The sequence below is a fragment of the Scyliorhinus canicula genome, chromosome 5 (assembly GCF_902713615.1).
Source record: "Scyliorhinus canicula chromosome 5, sScyCan1.1, whole genome shotgun sequence".
Taxonomy (NCBI): domain Eukaryota; kingdom Metazoa; phylum Chordata; class Chondrichthyes; order Carcharhiniformes; family Scyliorhinidae; genus Scyliorhinus; species Scyliorhinus canicula.
Window position 1 is genome coordinate 226,693,061 of NC_052150.1, and position 22,755 is coordinate 226,715,815.

Consider the following 22,755-nt stretch of genomic DNA (forward strand, 5'->3'; position numbering starts at 1 on the left):
TTCTGCACCTTTGGGGCAGGCCGACGCCGGAGTGGTTCACGCCTGCCAGGACCCCCCCGCCCCGCCGGGTACGGGAAAATCCCGCCCAATGTAACTAGCACGGTAGCATTGTGGTTAGCACATTTGCTTCACAGCTCCAGGGTCCCAGGTTCGATTCCGGCTTGGGTCACTGTCTGTGTGGAGTCTGCACGTTCTCCCCGTGTGTGCGTGGGTTTCTTCCGGGTGCTCCGGTTTCCTCCCACAGTCCAAAGATGTGCGGGTTAGGTGGATTGGCCATGCTAAATTGTCCCTAGTGTCCAAATTGCCCTTAGTGTTGGGTGGGGTTACTGGCTAATGGGGACAAGGTGGAGGTGTAGGCTTTGGTAGGATGCTCTTTCCAAGAGCCAGTGCAGACTCGATGGGCCGAATGGCCTCCTTCTGCACTGTAAATTCTATGAAATTCGATGAACTACATAGACACAGACATTAGGGAAGCATACGGAGTGTAGTACTACTCAGGAGAGAAAATGTGTGAAGAGATCAGACCAGTCCATAAGAGGGTCGTTTATGAGTCTGGTAACAGTGGGGAAGAAGCTGTTTTTGAATCTGTTAGTGCGTGTTCTCAGACTTTTGTATCTCCTGCCCGATGGAAGAAGTTGGAAGAGTGAGTAAGCCGGGTGGGAGGGGTCTTTGATTACGCTGCCCGCTCTCCCCCGGCAGCGGGAGGTGTAGATGGAATCAATGGATGGGAGGCAGGTTCGTGTGATGGACTGGGCGGTGTTCACGATTCTCTGAAGTTTCTTGCGGTCCTGGGCCGAGCAGTTGCCATACCAGGTTGTGATGCAGCCCGATAGGATGCTTTCTATGGTGCATCTGTTGGTTCCCAGTTAAGCAACATCTCAATGTTAAAATTCCCATCCTTGTTTTCAAACTCCTCTATGATATCTGCTCATCTTTCTCTGTCTTCCTGAGCATCCCCGATTTTAATTGCTCCATTGTTGGTGGCCATGTCTTCATTTGCCTCAGTCTTAAACTCTAGCGTTCCTTGCCTAAAGCTCTCTGCCTCTTTCCCTCTCTCTCCTGCTTTCAAACATTCCTTACATCTATCTCTTTGACCAAAGAATTGGCTATCTGCCGCAATATCATCTTATGTGGCTAAGTGTCAAATTTTGCTCGATGACACTCCTCTGAATGCCTTGGGGACATTTCGTTGCATTAATTAAATATTGGAAGACTGGAGCCATTGTCTTGATCCACACTCCAAACCTCATTCCGTAACTACTGATGCCAGCTCTCTTCCTGGCAATTGTCCGAAACCAAACCACACCGTTCACACTTCTGACGTGTTTCAGCCCAGCTGAGGTGACCACGTATCTGCGGATCGCAGACTGTCCATTTTCACATCATCTGGCTTCACCCCTGCCTCAACTCATCTCGCAGTGAATCCTCATCCATGATTTTGTTACCTCAAGACCGTGACTATTTCCAAAGAACTCCAGGCAGGTCCCTCGCATTTTGCACCCTTGAACTGGAGATCATTCAAAGCTCTGCTGCTTGAGCACAAAGTCCTTTTCACCTCGTCACTCGGGTGTGTGCTGATCTACACTGGCTCCCCATCATGTAACACCTGATATAAAACTTCCCATCCTTGTTCTCAAATCGCTCCATGACATAGTCCCTTCGTATCCCTCTCTTCGAGCCTCACGACCCTCAGACATCCATGCTCATCTAATTTTGACCTCCCAGATTTTAATCGTCCCACTGTTGGTGGCCAGGCCTAAAGCTGTGGATCCCCATAGCTTCTCAAATTCCCTTCCTAAATCTATCGGACTCGCTATCTTTAATTTTATCTTTAAGGCCCTCCTTAAAAACCTATTTTCTTGACCAAAACGTTGGACAACTGGCTGATATCTTATGTGACTTGCGTCATGATATGCAAACATGCAACCAATGAACACTCAGAATAGGACACAACCAATGGGCAGTCAGGACACTCAGAGATGGCATCACCACAAGGGGGCATGACGTAAACACTATAAAAGGGATGAGGCACTCACACCCAGCCTCTTTCCACAGACAGACATCTAGAGAGTTAGACAGGGTTGATCAGCAGCATCACACCCCAGCACGTGGCTTAGAGCAAGCTGGCATAGTTAGACCGAGTTACTACAGTTAGATTAGCAGAGAGTCGAACTCATTTGAGAACTGTGCTAATAGTTCAATAAACACGGTGAACTCATTTCAGAGTCTGGAGCATCCTTTAGTTAAGACTGCATCAAGTAGCAGCCTGTGTTATCCGAAGCAGCATAACACAACAACTTGGGGTGAAATATAGATTTAAAGTGCTCCTGCAAAGCAGCTCAGGGCAGCTCATTACTTTAAATGCGCGATATGAATATAAGTTGGAGTTGGAAGGGGCTTCAGGTTATTGTGACATTCGGACCTGTTCTTGGACAGAAAACACCAATTTGAAAGGGACAGGTTGCACCTCAAAAGGGCTGAGACCAACTTCCGGAGAATCTACAGGTCCAAAGGTCACTGAAAGGGGCAACATAGATAGAGAATGTCATAATATACACCAGTATATCATGGTGCAAACACACACTGATGGACACACACAGGGACCAATCAACATGTACAAACACCGCAGCCAATCACTAGTTAGAATACACACACTATAAAGGCAGAGGGCACCACGGTTCCTGCTCATTCTGGGTGCTGCCTCTGAGTGTAACAGGAACTCATCCAGCCCAGCACAGACTCACAACACATGCTGAGAGAATCAACTGGTTCGGACAAGGCTTAGGTCTCTAGTTTAAGTTAGCATCATTTAGACCCACAGTCATCGTGTGTTAGTTAGCTAGAAGTAGTTAATAAAATTGAGTTGAACCTTCATCAGTGTTGGAAGTGTCTGTTTATCTCTCAAGCCTACATTAGCCAACACTTCAGAGAAGGTAGTCAAGAAGGCATACGGCATGCTTGCCTTCATGAGCCGGGGCATTGAGTATAAGAATTGGCAAGTCATGTTGCAGCTGTGTAGAGCCTTAGTTAGGCCACACTTGGAGTATAATGTTCAATTCTGGTCGCCACAGTACCAGAAGCATGTGGAGGATTTAGAGAGGGTGCAGAAGAGATTTACCAGGATGTTGCCTGGTCTGGAGGGTATTAGCTATGAGGAGCGGTTGAATAAACTCGGTTTGTTCTCACTGGAACGACGGAGGTTGAGGGGCGACCTGATCGAGGTCTACAAAATTATGAGGTGCATAGACAGAGTGGATCATCAGAGGCTTTTCCCCAGGGTAGAGGGGTCAATTACTAGGGGGGATAGGTTTAAGGTGCAAGGTTGAGAGTAGATGGACAAGGCAAGTTTTTTTACACAGAGGGGAGTGGATGCCTGGAACCCACTGCCGGAGGAGGTGGTGGAAGCAGGGACGATAGTGACATTTAAGAGGCATCTTGATAAATACATGAATAGGATCGGAATAGAGGGATACGGATCCAGGAAGTGTAGAAGATTTTAGTTTAGTCGGGCAGCATGGTCGGTACTGGCTTGGAGGGCCGAAGGGCCTGTTCCTGTGCTGAACTTTTCTTTATTCTTTGTAATCCCGCTGCCAGTGAACTGCCAGAGAATCCTGGCCAACGCTTTCCAGTCCGTACGATTGAAGAAGAGTGGTACAGACGCGAAACATTAACTCTGTTTCGCTCTCCACAGATGCTGCCAGACCTGCTGAGATTTTCCAGCATCCGCAGCATTTTGCTTTGATTGTAGAGAGGACGAAAGCACAGCCGGACTTGGATCTTGGGAATGAAGTGGGCCCAAGTGGATCAGGTGTCATTGGGGAACATTTTGAGATCGTTGAGTGATTGTTGTATCATAAGGGTTTAGGAAAACTACAAGGAAAATTGCAGAGTTAAAAGAATTAACTGGGGAAGGCCAATTTCATTCGGGCGAAAGCACAAAAGCAAATTACTGCGGATGCTGGAATCTGAAACCAAAGAGAAAATTCTTGAAAATCTCAGCAGGTCTGGCAGCATCTGTAGGGAGAGAAAAGAGCTCAAGTTTCGATTCCCGGTAGCACAATGGTTAGCACAGTTGTTTCGCAGCTCCAGGGTGCCAGGTTCGATTCCCGGCTTGAGTCACTGTCTGTGCGGAGCCTTAACGTTCTCCCCGTGTGTGCGTGGGTTTCCTCCGGGTGCTCCGGATTCCTCCCACAGTCCAAAGATGTGCAGGTTAGGTGGATTGGCCATGATAAATTGCCCCTTAGTGACCAAAAAGGTTAGATGGGGTTATTGGGTTACGGGATAGGATGGAGGCGTGGGCTTGGGTAAGGTGCTCTTTCCAAGGGCCAGTGCAGACTCGATGGGCCGAATGGCCTCCTTCTGCACTGAAAATTCGATGATTCTATGACGCGAAACGTTAGCTCTTTTCTCTCCCTGCAGATGCTGCCAGACCTACTGAGATTTTCCAGCATTTTCTCTTTGGTTTCAATCGGGTGAGAGTGGATCTGCCCCACACCAATTGGAATCAAAGCCTGGCAGGAAAGCTGGTCCTGAACAATGGGCAGCTTTTGGAGAGGAGCTCAGCACAGACATGAGGTAGAAAGGCGGGGGAAATAAATCACAGCTTGTTGGATGAAGAGATTGAGATTAAGATGAAAAGGAAAAGACTTGCCCCTGCCAGATGTTAGGTGGACAATATGGCCAAGAACCAAGCTGAATATGGAAAGTCAGATGGGAAGTGAAAATGCAAATGAGGGAACCAAAGAGAAAGGATTGCCAGCCAACATAACACTGAATCTATAAATATAGAAATACTGGCAGGGAGGAGTGGTGGCAATTTGTGACAAGAAGGAGATTTACACATGGAGGCAGGGAACATGATTGAGGCATTAATAATCATTTAATAATCTTTATTGTCACAAGTAGGCTTACATTAACACTGCAATGAAGTTACTGTGAAAAGACCCGAATCGCCCCATTCCGGCACCTGTTGAGGTACACGGAGGGAAAATTCAGAATGTCCAATTCACCTAACAAGCACGTCTTTCGGGACTTGTGGGAGGAAACCGGAGCGCCCGGAGGAAACCCACGCAGACACGGGGAGAACGTGCAGACTCCGCACAGACAGTGACCCAAGCCGGGAATTGAACCCGGGTCCCTGGCGCTGTGAAGCAACAGTGCTAACCACTGTGTGGCCATGCTGCCCATGAATACTTTGCACTGTTTTTACCAAGAAAGAAGATACTGCGGTCATGGTGGAAGTGGAGGTAATTCAGACACTTGAAAAGTTTCAAATTGATTGGATAGGCCGTCTATACTTAAAGTTGATAAGGCACCAGGACCAGACCAGTTCAAGGATACTGAGGGAAATTGTAGAGGCATTGGCCATAATTTTCCAATCTTTCTCGACTCAGGGGTGGTGCCAGAGGACTGGAGAAATGCAAACCCTTTCCCAAAACAGGGTGGGGAGATAAGTCCAACAACTGCAGGTCAGTCAGTCTAAAGTCTGAGGTGGGGAAGCTTCTAGAAACAACAACTCCAGATAAAACTAATTGTCACTTGGACGTATGTGGGATCATTAAGAAAGGCCAGCAGAGACTTGTAAAGGGCAAATCATGTTTAACTAACTTGCTGGAGTTTTTTGATGAGCTGTTGGAGAAGGTTGATGAGGACATTGCTGGTAATGTGGTGGACACAGACTTCCAAAAGGCATTTGATACTGTGGCACATGAGATATAGGGGTAGAATTAGGCCATTTGGCCCATTGAGTCTGCTCCGTCATTCGATCATGGCTGATCTGACGCAGGCCTTAACTCCACCGTCCTGCCCGTTCTCCATAACCCTTCAACCCATTCCCAATTACAAATCTGTCTAACTTCTCCATTTTACTCACTGTCCCAGCATCCACCGCACTCTGGGGTAGCGAATTCCACAGATTCACAACCCTAGTTTCTCCTCAACTCTTTGTGAAACGCTGCCCGTGCGCATACTGATAGCGCTTCTTTCCAGCAAAGACTGCGGCCAGGCCTTCTTTCTCGATTTGGGCACCATTGAGCTTGGCCGCGGCCAGCGTGCTCGAGGCGAATGCAATCGGCCGCTCCCTACCATCGCCATCCAATGTGAGAGGACGGTGCCGTATGGTGAAGCATCGCATGTGACCAGGAGAGGTTGGGCAGGATTGTAATGAGTCAGCAGGCCCGACGAAGGCAGCTGGGTTAGCAAACGCTTCTTCCTGCGGCGGTCTCTGTGCCCACCCCTGATTGTTTTTAGTTGGGGGGGGGGGGGGGGGCTAGGATGGTTACGAGGCTCAGGGTGAACTTGCCGTAGTAGTTTGCTAGTCCCAGAAATTACCACAGTTCACTTGTATTTTGCGGTGTGGGGGCTTGTTTGATGGTATGTACCTTTTCCTCCGTTAGGTGTAGATGTTCCCGGTCCACCCAATACCCCAGATAGGCGAACGCTTTGGCATGAGAAACAGACTTGTCTCTCCTGAGGCACATGCCCATCTCCGAGGCGGAGTACCTCATCCAGATTGCTCAGGTCCGTTGTGCCTGTGACCAAAATATCACCCAGACAGACCGTCACATGGAGCAAACCCCACAGAATATTTTCCATAACTCTCTGAAAAATGGCGTAATCCAGTGATCCGCCAAAAGGCAGGAGAGTGTGCCCCTACAACCCTCTGTGGTCATTTATCCTAACATGCCACCCTGTCTCCGGGACCAATCCCAATTGTAGATATGTATGGCTCATATCGAGCTTCATCAATGACTGACCTCCAACCAATTTTGCCTCGATTCGTGGCATTGGTTCAATCTGGAAGCTTCATTCACAGTTCGTTTACAATGGCCACAAAGGTGAACAGTTTGATCCAGCTTCAGGACGTGGACCATCCAACTGCCCCGTCTGAGATTTGAACTGGCCTGATGATCCTGAGGTTTCTTGTAGTCCGGGTTCTGCCTGAACCTTTGGTAGTAGAGCGTAGAGAACCGGGTGAGCCCGAAAATATTTTGGTTGTGCGTTTGGGTCAACATCAACTATCACCATGGCACTGGCAAGGGGCCCAGGTGGCACTGCCAGGCTGGCAGGGGCCCAGGTGGCAGTGTCAGGGTACCAGGGTGCTGGGGCGGCACTGCCAGGGGACGGGGTCTGGGTGGCACTGCCAGGCTGGCAGGGGCCCAGGTGGCACTGCCAGGCTGGCAGGGGCCCAGGTGGCACTGCCAGGGGACGGGGTCTGGGTGGCACTGCCAGGCTGGCAGGGGCCCAGGTGGCACTGCCAGGCTGGCAGGGGCCCAGGTGGCACTGCCAGGCTGGCAGGGGCCCAGGTGGCAGTGTCAGGCTGGCAGGGGTCTGGGTGGCACTGCCAGGCTGGCAGGGGCCCAGGTGGCAGTGTCAGGGTGCTGGGGCGGCACTGCCAGGGGACAGGGCCTGAAGGGGCCATGCTAATGAAAGGAGGGGATGAGGGAGGATATAAAGGGTGGGGTGGGGTGAAGGGTGAGTTTGAAGGGGCCTCCGGAAGGTTGGCGGGGTGAAGGGTGGAGATCCTGGAAAGGGGGGCAGAAAGGGGGCATGGGGAGGCTTGAAAAGTGGGTGGCCTCAGAGACCCCATAGTGGGGTATCCTCACTTGGGGGGGGGGGGGGGGGGGAATGTGGGGTAATGCGTATGTAACTGTAGAGGGGGGGGTGACATTGCCCATGGGTGGGGGTGGGGTTATGGCAGACTCTGAGGCGTCACTTAGAGATCAGGGCACCATTTCAAAATGGTCGGCCCGTTGGCACAGTGATTAGCACTGCTGCCTCTCTGCGCCAGGGACCCGGATTCAATTCCAGCCTCGGGTCACTGTCTGTGTGGCGTTTGCACGTTCTCCCCCGATCTGAGTGGGTTTTGTCCGCGTGCTCCGGTTTCCTCCCACAGTCCAACAGATTAGGTGGATTGGCCATGCTAAATTGACCCTTCGTGTCCAAAAGGTTAGGTGAGGTCACCTTTAGGTAGGGTGCTCTTTCAGAAGGTCAGTGCAGACTCAATGGGCTGAATGACCTCCTTCTGCACTGTAGTGATTCTATGATTCTATGATTCTATGAAATGGCAATCCAATCGCTGAGGAGACAGGCAAGTGTGGGCTAGGCCGGGGGAAACCTCCTCAAGGCCCCAAAAAATGACCAAGTGTGGTTAAATGGCGGTGTGGATGTCACTGACAAAGCCAGCGGAAACAGCCAGCCAAATCTGCCTAAAATGGCACTCAAAGGGCGCGATCTGCCAGCCACCTTGCACCAGTCAAGAGAGCGGGCAAGCCGGTTAGACAGCGGGGGAGGCCATAATCAGGAACCACATTCGGTTTCCGATCTAACCGGCCCACTCCCGTTGGCAAACTGAGGATCCCGCTGTGGCATGGCACGAAACAAACATTCACCAATTAAGACCAATCTCCACCCCATTAGCGGGAAGGACCCCATATCTAACCGCCTCCCCAGCGAGCAGCTACACGGGTGCTGTTTAGTCCACCTATGTGAAGCTGGCAGAGTAGCTGCTGTGGGGATCCGAGGAGGTGAACAGCCAGAATGGGGCAGTCAGCCCAGGGGCATCGGGGGCGCTGTCCCAATGCATGGGGAGGAGTGGGGTTGTTATCCTGGTGGGGTGGGGTCGGTCGGGGGTGCGGGACGCCACCATTGGGGGGGGGGGGGGGGGGGTCTGCTCCCTGACTAGGGGGGCTGCGGCCGCAGGGTCTGCTCCAGCCGCTGCCTGTCTATCCCACCCTGTGACAGAGCCCCGACGACGATGGTCACGTTAACTCCCATGGACCGTGGTGGCCGCTGGCCCTGTGGCTGTAGGCTATTGCTAATGGGAAATGGTGATTCTAACAATGTGAGTACTTCACAGCTCCCAGGTGGATTCCCGTGGGTACACGTGCCATGAAGCCAGGTTGTTGTTCGAGCCTAGCACCCCAATCAGTCCGTGAGGCCTGGACACACTGTCCGAATCCCGAAGGCAGCAACACCACAGAGGCAGCAGCCAGCATTCTAACACCCAGGAGCTGGGCTGCAGCACTGGGCACATCCCCCCGACCAGAGGATGGGTGTGTGGAGCGGGTCCAGGTAACGGGGTCTGGGGTCCAGGGTCTGGGATCTTAGGTCCACTGCCCAGGGGCCCCTGCTGCGGCCGGGGGTGTATGTGCAGGTTGGGTTGGGTGACACTATACCGGATAGGCAGGTAAGAGTGGGGGAGGACTGGGGGACCTGTGGGTCCGAGGTGGAAGCTGTTTATCTGTCCCTCACCCTCTCCAAACCCTTACAGATACCACATTATGGATGATACTATGGACCCCACGGAGGCTGCTATCGCGGTGCTACAGGTAGGCCGGGCAGGCCAGGCGCTGGAGAAGGCAGTGGCAGCACCAACAGAGGCTAAGGCGGCTGCCATGTGCAGGCCCCTGCCTCACATCCTGAAGACCCGGCCACCCATCAGGCCAGGGAGGGTCCCAGAGGGGGAGTCCGCCGATGGCCCACGGTGTACATGTGACTCGAGATCCACCTTTTAGGACTGAGGTGAGGAGAAATGTCTTCACCCAGAGAGCGGTGAATCTGTGGAATTCGCTGCCACAGAAAGTAGTTGAGGCGAAAACGTTGTGTGATTTCAAAAAGGAATTAGATCGAGCTCTTGGGACTAAAGGGATCGAGGGATATGGAGGGAAGGCGGGATCAGGGTATTGAACTTGAAATGAAATGAAATGAAAATGGCTTATTGTCACAAGTAGGCTTCGAATGAAGTGACTGTGAAAAGCCCCTAGTCGCCACATTCCGGCGCCTGTTTGGGAATTGAACCGTGCTGCTGGTCTGCCTTGGTCTGCTTTAAAAGCCAGCTATTTAGCCCAGTGTGCTAAACCAGCCCCTTCTCAGCCATGATCATAATGAATGGCAGAGCAAACTCGAAGGGCAGAATGGCCTCATACCACTTCTATTTTGTGGAATTTAAAATACAGATGGAGGGTGAGAAGGTAAAATCAAGCACTAGTGTTTTGTGCTTAAACAAGGGAGATTGCAATGGGATGAGAGAAGAGCTAGCTAAGGTAGACTGGGAGCTAAGACTTTATGGTGGAACAGTTGAGGAACAGTGGAGAACCTTCCAAGCGATTTTTCACAGTGCTCAGCAAAGGTTTATGCCAACAAAAAGGAAGCTCGGTAGAAAGAGGGAAACTCGACCGTGGATATCTAAGGAAATAAGGGAGAGTATCAAATTAAAGGAAAAAGCATACAAAGGGGCAAAGATTAATGGGAGATGAGAGGACTGCGAAATCTTTCGGGGGCAACAGAAAGCTACTAAAAAAGCTATAAAGAAGAGTAAGATAGATTATGAGAGTGTGGTGAATTATACTGCATTGTAATTCACACTGTATTGCATTGCGTTGTATCATGTCCTTGTGGGCTCTGTATGTGAGCCGTTGCGCGGCTCTGCCCATAGGGGGAGATGAGGAGCTTGTACTGGTCTTCACCCTTGGCTCTGCCCATGGCTCCGCCCATGGCTCCTCCCACTAACCGGAAGTATAAAGTGCTGCAGCCGTAAGCCTGCTTTCAGTTCCTCTGGTCGCAGGCTGGCTCAGTTGTAAGACTATTAAAACCACAGTTTACTTCCAATCGTGTGTCTAGTGAATTGATGGTCACATCAATTTAATAGTCTTAGAAAACTTGAAGAAAACTACTGTGGAATCAGCCCACAAACCTGATCGACTAGAACTCGACCCACAGGCTGCAGAGGCGAAGGAAATCTTCCTACACTGGCTACGATGTTTCAAGGCCTACCTGGCTGAATCAAGCACTTCCGAGACTACAGAGGAGGAGAAACTCAGCCTACTGCACACACGGGTGAGCCATCGTACACGGGTGAGCCAGCCCTGGCCATGCTCGACCGACTGTACGTGAGGCCAATTAATCACGTCTACGCGCGGCACAGTTTCATGACCCGCCAACAGCGCCCCGCGGAGTCGCTGGAAGACTTTCTGCGCGATTTAAAAGCACTTGCTCGGGACTGCAATTTTCAGGCTGTATCAGCCGCCCAGCATATGGAACTCGCTGTCCGTGATGTATACGTGGCAGGGCTCAGGTCCAACTATGTGCGCCAGCGATTGCTTGAAAAAGGGCCCAGAACTTGGAGGACATTGTAGAGTTAGCTACAACTATGGAGGTCGCGTTCCACAGTTTGAACTCATTCCCCGCGGACCATGCGACCCCATCATGGGCCCCCGACCAGCGACAGCCCCAGGCCTGTGCCGCGCGGCCACCCACCCACTATGCAGCGCCAGCGTGCCATTTTTGTGGACAGCCCCAACACCCACGGCAGCACTGCCCGGCCCGCAACGTGACCTGCAGCAGCTGCGGTCGCAAAGGACACTATGCCCGAGTATGCCTGGCAAAGTCGAAAACTCCAAACTCCCCCGCAGTCCAGAGCACTCGTCTCCCAAACTCACAGGCCCGCAGGCCCCGTAATACTGCAGCGTGTCTGCCGATTCCGTCCCCACCCGACCTGTGCGACTCATGGGGGCCGCCATCTTGGCAACCCTCCTCCACGTGGCTGGCCACGTGCGACTCATGGGGGCCGCCATCTTGGCAACCCTCCCCCACGTGGCTGGCCACGTGCGACTCATGGGGGCCGCCATCTTCCTCACCGCCCGCCACGTGCGATCCACGGGGCGGCCATCTTGGACGCCATCTTCTCCAGACTCCGAATCTCATCTCGACAACTACGACCTCAGCGGACAGTCATCACGGGGCCACTCCAGCACAGCTGATCGAGCCGCCGACTACCCGCAGCTCAACGCAGTCACGTTGGACCAGTCGCGTCAGAAACACCTCCAGAGCTCGATGATGTCCTTTAAAATCAACGGGTACAGGACACCGTGCCTCTTTGTCTCCGGGAGCACCGAGAGCTTCATACATCCTGACCTGGTAAGACGCTGTTCACTCCCTGTCTTCCCTGCACGGCAAACTATCTCCCTCGCCTCGGGCTCACACTCTGTCCACATACAAGGGCACACCGTCGCAACCCTAACGATTCAGGGCGGCAGCTACGCTAATTTCCAGCTGTACGTACTCCCCGACCTCTGCGCCCCACTCTTACTGGGACTCGACTTCCAATGTAATCTCAAGAGCCTCACACTCAGCTTCGGCGGACCCCAACCGCCACTCACTATCTGCAGTCTAGCGATGCTAAAAATCGACCCCCCTCCACTCTTTGGTGACCTCACTCCGAACTGCAAACCCGTAGCCACTCGCAGCAGGCAGTATAGCCTGCAGGACAGGGTATTTATTAGAGCCGAGGTCCAGCGGCTCCTACATGAGGGGATCATAGAGGCCAGTAACAGCCCCTGGAGAGCTCAGGTAGTGGTCGTCAAGACCGGGGAAAAGTTCCGAATGGTAGTGGATTATAGCCAAACCATTAACCGGTTCACGCTCCTCGATGCGTACCCCCTCCCAGGATTGCAGACATGGTGAATCAGATCGCCCAGCACTGCATATTCTCCACCGAGGAGGTAAAAGCCGTCACCAGAGACTGCCCGATCTGCGCGGAGAGCAAACCTCACTTCTATAGACCAGACAGGGCCCACCTGGTAAAGGCCTCCCGGCCCTTTGAACGCTTGAGCATCGATTTCAAAGGGCCACTCCCCTCGACCAATCGAAATGTGTACTTTCTGAACGTCATCGACGAATTCTCCCGCTTCCCATTTGCTATCCCGTGCCCCGATATGACCTCCCATACAGTCATCAGAGCCCTGCACAGTGTCTTCACCCTGTTCGGTTTCCCCAGCTACGTACACAGCAACAGGGGTTCGTCCTTTATGAGCGACGAGCTGCGTCAGTACCTGCTCGAAAAGGGCATCGCCTTGAGCAGGACTACCAGCTACAACCCCAGGGGAAAAGGGCAGGTGGAGAGGGAGAACGTGACGGTCTGGAAGACCGTCCTACTGACCCTCTGGTCCAGGAATCTCCCGGCCTCCCATTGGCAGGAGGTCCTCCACGACGCGCTCCATGCAATTAGGCCCCTCCTGTGCACCGCCACCAACCAGACCCCTCACGAACGACTATTTGTTTTCTCTTGGGGCACTACCACGGGGGCTTCGCTCCCATCCTGGTTGAGGACACCGGGCCCGGTTCTCCTCCGGAAGCACGTCCGGGCACACAAAACAGACCCGCTAGTAGAGAGAGTGCCACTACTTCATTCGAACCCCCAATACGCCTTCATTGAATACCCCGACGGCCGTCAGGACACAGCATCCCTCTGGGACCTGGCGCCTGCAGGATCCAACACCACCACCACCCCCGAGGTACCCCTCTCACTATACCCCACCCAACCCCCCACGCCCTGCGCCTATAGGTTTCCTGCGTCCCCCGTCGCCCGTTGCACCGGTCAGGAATGAAGCTCGGGCCGAAACACCCCCGGAGTCCACCATCATACCCACACCGATCGTCGCCACCCAGCCACCCGAAGAGGCTGAAACACCGGTTCTCCGCCGATCCCAAAGGATGACTCGGCCACCGGACTGACTCAATTTGTAGACCCGTCACGCCCGACGGACTTGATTTTTTTACAGGGGGTGAATGTGGTGAATTATACTGCATTGTAATTCACACTGTATTGCATTGCGTTGTATTATGTCCCTGTGGGCTCTGTATGTGAGCCGTTGCACGGCTCTGCCCATAGGGGGAGATGAGGAGCTTGTACTGGGCTTCACCCTTGGCTCCGCCCATGACTCCTCCCACTAACCGGAAGTATAAAGTGCTGCAGCCGTAAGCCTGCTCTCAGTTCCTCTGGTCGCAGGCTGGCTCAGTTGTAAGACTATTAAAACCACAGTTTACTTCCAATCGTGTGTCTAGTGAATTGATGGTCACATCAGAGAGTAAACTTGCTCAGAATATAAAACAGATAGTAAAATTTTCTACAAATATATAAAACAAAAAAGAGTGGCTAAGGTAAATATTGGTCCTTTAGAGGATGTGAAGGGAGATTTAATAATGGGAGATGAGGAAATGGCTGAGGAACTGAACAGGTTTTTTGGGTCAGTCTTCACAGTGGGAGACACAAATAACATGCCAGTGACTGATAGAAATGAGGCTATGACAGGTGAGGACCTTGAGAGGATTGTTATCACTAAGGAGGTAGTGATGGGCAAGCTAATGGGGCTAAAGGTAGACAGGTCTCCTGGCCCCGAAGGAATGCATTCCAGAGTGCTAAAAGAGATGGCTAGGGAAATTGCAAATGCACTAGTGATAATTTACCGAAATTCCCGGTGGATTGGAAATTAGCAAATGTGACACTACTGTTTATAAAAGGAGGTAGGCAGAAAGCGGGTAATTATCGGCCAGTGAGCTTAACTTCGGTTGTGGGGAAGATGCTGTAATCTATCACCAAGGAAGAAATAGCGAGGCATCTGGATAGAAATTGTCCCATTGGGCAGACGCAGCATGGGTTCAAAAGGGCAGGTCATGCCTAACTAATTTAGTGGAATTTTTTTGAGGACATTGCCAGTGCAGTAGATAACGGGAGCCGATGGATGTGGTATATCTGGATTTACAGAAAGCTTTTGACAAGGTGCCACACAAAAGGTTGCTGCATAAGATAAAGATGCATGGCATTAAGGGTAAAGCAGTAGCATGTGAAGTGTTGGCTAGTGTAGACTTGAGTGATGAACAGACACTTCCAACACTGATGAAGGTTCAACTCAATTTTATTAACTACTTCTAACTAACTAACACACGACGGTCTAAATGATGCTAACTTAAACTAGAGACCTAAGCCTTGTCCGAACCAGTTGATTCTCTCAGCACGTGGTGTAAGTCTGTGCTGGGCTGGATGAGTTCCTGTTACACTCAGAGGCAGCACCCAGAATGAGTGGGAACCGTGGTGCCCTCTGCCTTTATAGTGTGTGTATTCTAACTGGTGATTGGCTGCGGTGTTTGTACATGTTGATTGGTCCCTGTGTGTGTCCATCAGTGTGTGTCTGCACCATGATATACTGGTGTATATTATGACATCCCCCTTTTATTAAAAAATGTTGACATAGGCATGTGCTAATAAATAGTGTGGGTGTGTGGAGAATATACCTAGCTACATGTGAGGTGCAAAGACATATGTACAAAGCTATATACAGGGAACAAGACTATTTACAGAGGAAGGTGCCTGGTGCAGATGACTACCATGAACTGGAACAACCAACAAATCTATTTACAAATCACTGGATAACGAATGCAACAACACAGAATATGGGAAAAAAGAACATTTCAGAAAGTCCACATGTGCAGAGTTCATAAGTTCAGTCTCTGAGGTGGGCCACGAACTCTGGTTGACGGCCGTAAGGGTGGGGCAATGGCTGGCGCCTCAGGAGCCGGGAGGGCTGCAGCACTGTCAGGGGCAGGCAGAATGACCAGAAGGGCCACACAGTCCACGGCGGGATCAGCAGGAGAGCTGGTCGGAGGATCCCGTGACGACCCTGGGACCAGGCGAAGAGCACGCCTGTTGCGGCGCCGAACGGATCCATCCGGTAAGCGGACCAGGAAGGAGCGGGGGGGCCACCTGCTTTAGAATGACAGCAGGTGCAGACCAGCCACCATCCGGGAGGTGGATGCAAACCTTGTCGCGTGGATGGATGTCGGGAAGGTCAGCAGCCCGTGAGTAGTTGGACTGCTGCAGTGGAGAGATGTGCATGCGGTGGGGCACGGGGACATGGTCGAGGTTGGAAGCGAGAATTGATGGCACCGTCGTTCTGAGGGTGCGGTTCATTAGCAGCTGAGCAGGCGACAGGCTGGTGGAGAGCGGGGCGGAGCGATAGGCCAGCAGAGCAAGATGGAAATCTGAGCCGGCGTCGGCGGCCTTGCTGAGGAGCCGCTTTACGATGTGGACCCCCTTTTCCGCCTTCCCATTGGATTGGGGGTATAGGGGACTGGACGTAACGTGCTCGAAGTTGTAGTGTCGGGCGAAGCCGGCCCATTCCTGGCTCGCAAAACAGGGGCCATTGTCTGACATGTCCGTCAGCAGAATGCCATGTTGGACAAATGTCTCCTTACAGCCCTGATCTCAGCCGAGGATGTGAGATCGTGCAGCCTGATGACCTCTGGGTAACTGGAGAAGTAGTCGATGATGATTACGTAGTCCCTGCCCAGTGCATAGAACAAGTCGATGCCCACTTTGGTCCAAGGCGATGTGACGAGCTCATGGGGCATCAGGGTCTCCCGTGGTTGGGCAGGCTGGAAACGCTGGCAGGTAGAGCAGTTGAGCACCACATTGGCAATGTTATCATTGATGCCCGGCCAGTAGATGGCTTCTCTGGCCCTGCGGTGGCATTTCTCGATCCCTAAGTGCCCTTCATGGAGTTGCTCCAACACTAGCTGCCGCATGCTTTGTGGGACGACGATGTGATCCAATTTCAGGAGCACCCCATCGACAACCGGCAGGTCATCGCGGACGTTGTAAAATTGTGAGCATTGGCCCTTGAGCCACCTGTCTGACATTAGACGCATCACCCGCTGCAGAAGTGGATCAGCAGCTGTCTCGCGGCGAATTTGCATCAGTCGTGCATCCGTAGCTGGCAAATGGGAGGCTGCAAGCTGGACATGAGCGTCTATTTGGCAAATGAAGCCGTCATGATCACATGGAGATGTGATTGACCTTGAGAGGGCATTGGCAACGGCAAGGTCCTTGCCAGGGGTATAGATCAGTTGAAAGTCGTACCTGCGCAGTTTGAGTAGGATACACTGGAGGCGGGATATCATGTCATTCAGGTCCTTTTTGATAATATTTACAAGCGAGCGGTGGTCGGTTTCAACCGTGAACTGCGGAAGCCCATAGACGTAGTCGTGGAACTTCACGACTCTAGTCAGAAGGCCGAGACACTCTTTCTCAATTTGCGCATAGCGCTGCTCTGTGGGGGTCATCGCCCGCGACGCATACGCAACGGGGGCCCATGACGAGGCCTCGTCTCGTTGCTGGAGCATGGCACCAATCCCCGACTGACTGGCATCAGTAGAGATTTTGGTGTCTTTAGTCGGGTCGAAAAAGGCCAACACTGGGGCCGTGGAAAGCTTGGCCTTCAGCTCCTGCCATTCACGCTCGTGAGCAGGGAGCCATCGGAAATCTGTGGTTTTGCGAATCTCTGAGGGCCGTGGTGTGTGAGGCGAGATTCGGGATGAACTTCCCGAGGAAATTCACCATACCCAGGAACCGGAGGACCGCTTTCTTGTCCTTGGGCATCTTCATGGACGTGATTGCAGCAATCTTGTCCTCGTCCGGACGCACCCCCTGGTGGGAGATGTGATTCCCCAGAAACCTGATACTTGACTGTCCGAAGGAGCATTTGGCCCTATTGAGGTGGAGGCCGTGTTCGTGGATGCGCCTGAAAACACGCCGAAGGCGGGCAATGTCTTCCTGCGGGGTGGTTGACCAGATAATAATGTCGTTGACATATACCCGGACCCCGTCGATCCCCTCCATCATCTGTTCCATGATCCGATGGAAAACCTCGGACGCAGAAATGATGCCGAATGGCATCCGGTTATAGCAGAACCTGCCAAAGGGTGTGTTGAACGTACACAGCTTCCTGCTTGACTCATCTAGTTGGATCTGCCAGAAACCCTTCGAGGCATCCAGTTTTGAGAATAGTTTGGCGTGGGCCATCGCGGACGTGAGCTCCTCACGTTTCAGAATCGGGTAGTGCTCCTGCAAGATATTCTGATTCAGATCTTTAGGATCAATACAGATCCGCAGCTCGCCGGACAGCTTCTTGTCACAGACCATGGAGCTTACCCAGTCTGTGGGTTCCGTGAACCTAGAGATGACTCCTTGGTCCTGGAGCTGTTGCTTGAGGCGGTCCTTGAGGGGCGCTGGGACTCTGCGAGGTGCGTGAACGACAGGCGTGGCGTTGGGCTTGAGTAAGATTTTGTACGGGTACGGGAGCGTGCCCATGCCTTTGAAAACATCATGGTATTGCTGGATGATGGAGTCGAGTTGCGCCCTGAAGTCTGTGTCAGAGGATGCAGACACATTGCTTGAAGAGAGAGAATGTACTCTCTGCACTAAGTGGAGCAGCTTGCATGCCTGCGCACCAAGCAAGGAGGCTTTTGAGGCAGCAACAATCTCAAACGGGAGAATGACTGTGTGAGCACGATGTGTCATCTCAAGGCAGCAGGAGCCGCTGGCAGCAACGGCATTGCCATTGTAGTCCAGCAATTTACACGCGGATGGCAGGACAGCAGGCTGTTCGCAGAGCTTGTGGAAACCAGACGACGCAGTGAGATTGGCAGAAGCCAAGTGTCCAGGCGGAACCTGACAGGGGACCAGTTGACCGTAAGGGTGGCACACCACTCATCATCCTGGCCGACGCTGTGGACGTGGACGGGTTCAGTGCCACGCTTGGGGGTCATCCTGTGCGTGGTAACGACGCCGATTTGGAACGGGACCTGTGGGTCATCGCAGGCACAGTCGGAATCAAGGTCTAGAGTAGTTTCATTGATGGCAGGCTGGGTAGCCCTGACGTCTCTGTGGGGCTGGGTGGACCTTCGAAAAGCAGCAGGCAGGGAAGATCAGCACATTGCAGCGTAGTGGCCTCGTTTGCCACACTGCAGGCAGCGCCGGGACTTCGCGGGACTTTGCTGCTTTAAGTGGGCGGAGCCGCAGTTGCCGCACGCCGGAGCGTCGGGGCGTTCGTCGCGCCACCGCGCATGCGCAGGGTGATCCAACGTAGCGCGCACCTGAGCGAAGTGGTCCGTGACTTCACCACGCTCGCTGCGTGTAAGCGCGGGACTCCATGAAAAGCGCGCGAAATGGCCGCCATCGTTCAGATCCAGAGCCTGAAAAGATTTCATAATTTGGACCCGTTCTGCCTCATAAGGGGCTTGCTGCGCCGTTTCAGCAGCCTGGATTCAGGAGTAGCGCATGGAGGTATGCTAATGAAGTACACAGGTCTCTATGGCCGTGGAGAGAGTGAGCCTCTTGACGTTTAGTAGCTGCTGGCCCAGGGGCTCAGATTGAACACCAAAAACAATCTGGTCACGGAGCATGGAGTCAGAGGTGGAACCGTAGTTGCAGGACTGCGCAAGGACGCTGAGGTGGGCAATAAAGGACTGGAAAGGCTCGTCCTTACCCTGAGTTCGCTGCTGAAACATGTATCTCTCAAAGCTCTCGTTGACCTCGACCACGCAGTGGCTGTCGAACTTCAGAATTATGGTCTTGAACTTCGATTTGTCCTCCCCCTCATCGAAGGTGAGCGAGTTGAAAATGTGCAGAGTGTGGTCCCCGGCTGTGAAGAGGAAGAGAGCAATCTTCCGTGTGTCCGAGGCAGCTTCCAGGTCCCTGGCTTCGAGGTACAGCTGGAAGCGCTGTTTGAAAAGTTTCCAGTTGGAGCCCAGATTCCCAGCAATGCGGAGAGGCGGCGGCGGGCGAACGGAGTCCCTTCTGTAGGATGGCTGGAGACTGGTGGAAGGCAGATCACTGAAAGGTAGGTCTCAGAAGTGCGAGAATCCCTCAACGCCTGGTACCATGAAGTGTTGGCTAGTGTAGACTTGAGAGATGAACAGACACTACCAACACTGACTCAATTCAACTCAATTTTATTAACTACTTCTAACTAACTAACACACGATGACTGTGGGTCTAAATGATGCTAACTTAAACTAGAGACCTAAGCCTTGTCCGAACCAGTTGATTCTCTCAGCACGTGTTGTGAGTCTGTGCTGGGCTGGATGAGTTCCTGTTATACTCAGAGGCAGCACCCAGAATGAGCGGGAACCATGGTGCCCTCTGCCTTTATAGTGTGTGTATTCTAACTGGTGATTGGCTGCGGTGTTTGTACATGTTGATTGGTCCCTGTGTGTGTCCATCAGTGTGTGTCTGCACCATGATATACTGGTGTATATTATGACAGCATGGATAGAGGATTGGTTAATTAATAGAAAGCAAAGAGTGGGGATTAATGGGTGTTTCTCTGGTTGGCAATCAGTAGCTAGTGATGTCCCTCAGGGATCAGTGATGGGCCCACAATTGTTCACAATTTACATAGATGATTTGGAGTTGGGGACCAAGGGCAATGTGTCCAAGTTTGCAGACGACACTAAGATGAGTGGTAAAGCAAAAAGTGCAGAGGATACTGGAAGTCTGCAGAGGGATTTGGATAGGTTACGTGAATGGGCTAGGGTATGGCAGATGGAATACAATGTTGACAAATGTGAGGTTATCCATTTTGGTAGGAATAACAGCAAACGGGATTATTATTTAAACGATAAAATATTAAAGCATGCTGCTGTGCAGGGAGACTTGGGTGTGCTAGTGCATGAGTCGCAAAAAGTTGGTTTCCAGGTGCAACAGGTGATTAAGAAGGCAAATGGAATGTTGTCCTCCATTGCAAGAGGGATGGAGTTTAAGACTAGGGAGGTTATGTTGCAATTGTATAAGGTGTTAGTGCGGCCACACCTGGAGTATTGTGTTCAGTTTTGGTCTCCTTACTTGAGAAAGGACGTACTGGCACTGGAGGGTGTGCAGAGAAGATTCACTAGGTTAATCCCAGAGCTGAAGGGGTTGGATTACGAGGAGAGGTTGAGTAGACTGGGTCTGTACTCATTGGAATTTAGAAGGATGCCCGGGGGGGGGGGGGGGGGGGGGGGGGGGGGGGGGGGGGATCTTATAGAAACATATAAAATTATGAAGGGAATAGATAGGATAGATGCGGGCAGGTTGTTTCCACTGGCGGGTGAAAGCAGAACTAGGGGGCATAGCCTCAAAATAAGGGGAAGTAGAGTTAGGACTGAGTTTAGGAGGAACTTCTTCATCCAAAGGGTTGTGAATCTTCGTTGCCTGACGAAGCAGTTGAAGCTCCTTCATTAAATGTTTTTAAGGTATAGATAGATAGTTTTTTGAAGAATAAGGGATTAAGGGTTATGGTGTTCGGGCCGGAAAGTGGAGCTGAGTCCACAAAAGATCAGCCATGATCTCACTGAATGGCGGAGCAGGCTCGAGGGGCCAGATGGCCTACTCCTGCTCCTAGTTCTTATGTTCGTATTTTCTATGGATGTTTCTTACTGAGTTAGGGAGAGATTTGAAAGTGAGGAATAATGCTGGAGAGCTTTGCTAGACACTGGCCCAAACCTGCCTGTTCCTCCCAAGCAAGATGCCAGGTTTTATGTCTCAAATTACTCATTCACTGAATCCCACATTGTTGTTTTCTGAAAAGGATCTACCTAATTTGCATTTGAATTGACCAATGGCTCCCTGTTTTCACCATTGTCCTGTTCCATTGATTGATCGCTCCCTCACTGAAATATAAGTTTGGCCAATTAGCTTTGAATTTACCCCATCTCAACACAGGCTGTGTGCTATTGCTGCACTGAAATAGATTTTCCTCCTCGGACTGAATTGCTCTCCTCTTCAATTACAAATATATTCCCTTTACAAATAAAGCTAGAGGACGGACGTGATTTAACATTTTGGGCAAATGTAGCGGCTTGTTTCTTGACGCCTGTAGTGCCGAGAAAGACCCGCTATCAACCGGGACTCTTTTCTTTCTGGCCTTGGCCCCCCAGCCCCGAGACTGTACTCACCTTCATTTCCTGCACTGCCAATTTTAGATGCCGCCCCGATCTCTCAACCCTCCACCATGGCCTGCAGACCCCTTCTCAATGCCCCAACTTACTTGTTGGGGGGTCCGCCAGCCCACCCTCACCACACCTCAAAAGGGCAGGGCAACCCGTTGCCCGGTCCCCGGCATGGGCAACCTAACACCAGGGCACCTTGGCATGGCCACCCTACCTCTGCCAGCGTGCCAGTGTCAAGCTTCTCGGGTGGCAGTGGGAGTGCCAGGACACCACCCCGCCCAGAGTCCGATCACCTAGGTGCCTCCGATGGCCTGGGAGAGAACCCCAGGTGTATTATGCCTGGTCCACTTTTGTGTGGGCCAGTGCTAAACGGCACCATGGTGTTGCCTCCCAGGCCGAGGTGTCAATCCTGGGCCCAGGGAGACTCCGACGCAGACACGTTTAAGTGAGGCTAACGGCCTACGTACATCTGCTAATCTGGATCCCACCCAGTGCGGGCGAGATCCAGATTGCGACGTCTCGGGAGATCGCGTTAGATATCGCGAGGCATCTCATGTGTCACTAACCTCGCGAGAGGCTTCTCTCTCGGTTTAATGGCTTTGCCGCATCACCGAGTACAATTGCGCCCATGCTCTCCTTTATGACACCCCCATCAGAATTTCTTATGACCTTTAGATCTATCACCCCACAATCATGAAGAGCTCAATCTCCTTTGGCAGCCGATGCCTCCAATTCTAACATCTGATTGCTGATATTACAGCATCAATGTGAAAATATTTTGCCCCCTGTGGCAGAGTGAGTCCTCTGACAGGAGAGGAACGCAAGGAGTGAATGGGTAAAGGAATAAAGAGTGAGTTAAGGGTGGGAGAGAGGGATAGGGAAGAGGGATCGGGTTGAGCAGAGGGACAATGAAGGCAGTGAGTAAAAAGGGACAGATGTTCATGGTTGGGGTTGTCAAGGATATGTGATAGATTCACCATCTCACACTTTCTGCACAAGATGCACATGGTATCTGATGTAGATAGAATGCTGCGCAAGCCAAGCTTCCAGGGCTCTTTGTGGGGCTGTTTAGCACAGGGCTAAATCGCTGGCTTTGAAAGCAGACCAAGCAGGCCAGCAGCACGGTTCGATTCCCGTAACAGCCTCCCCGAACAGGCGCCGGAATGTGGCGACTAGGGGCTTTTCACAGTAACTTCATTTGAAGCCTACTTG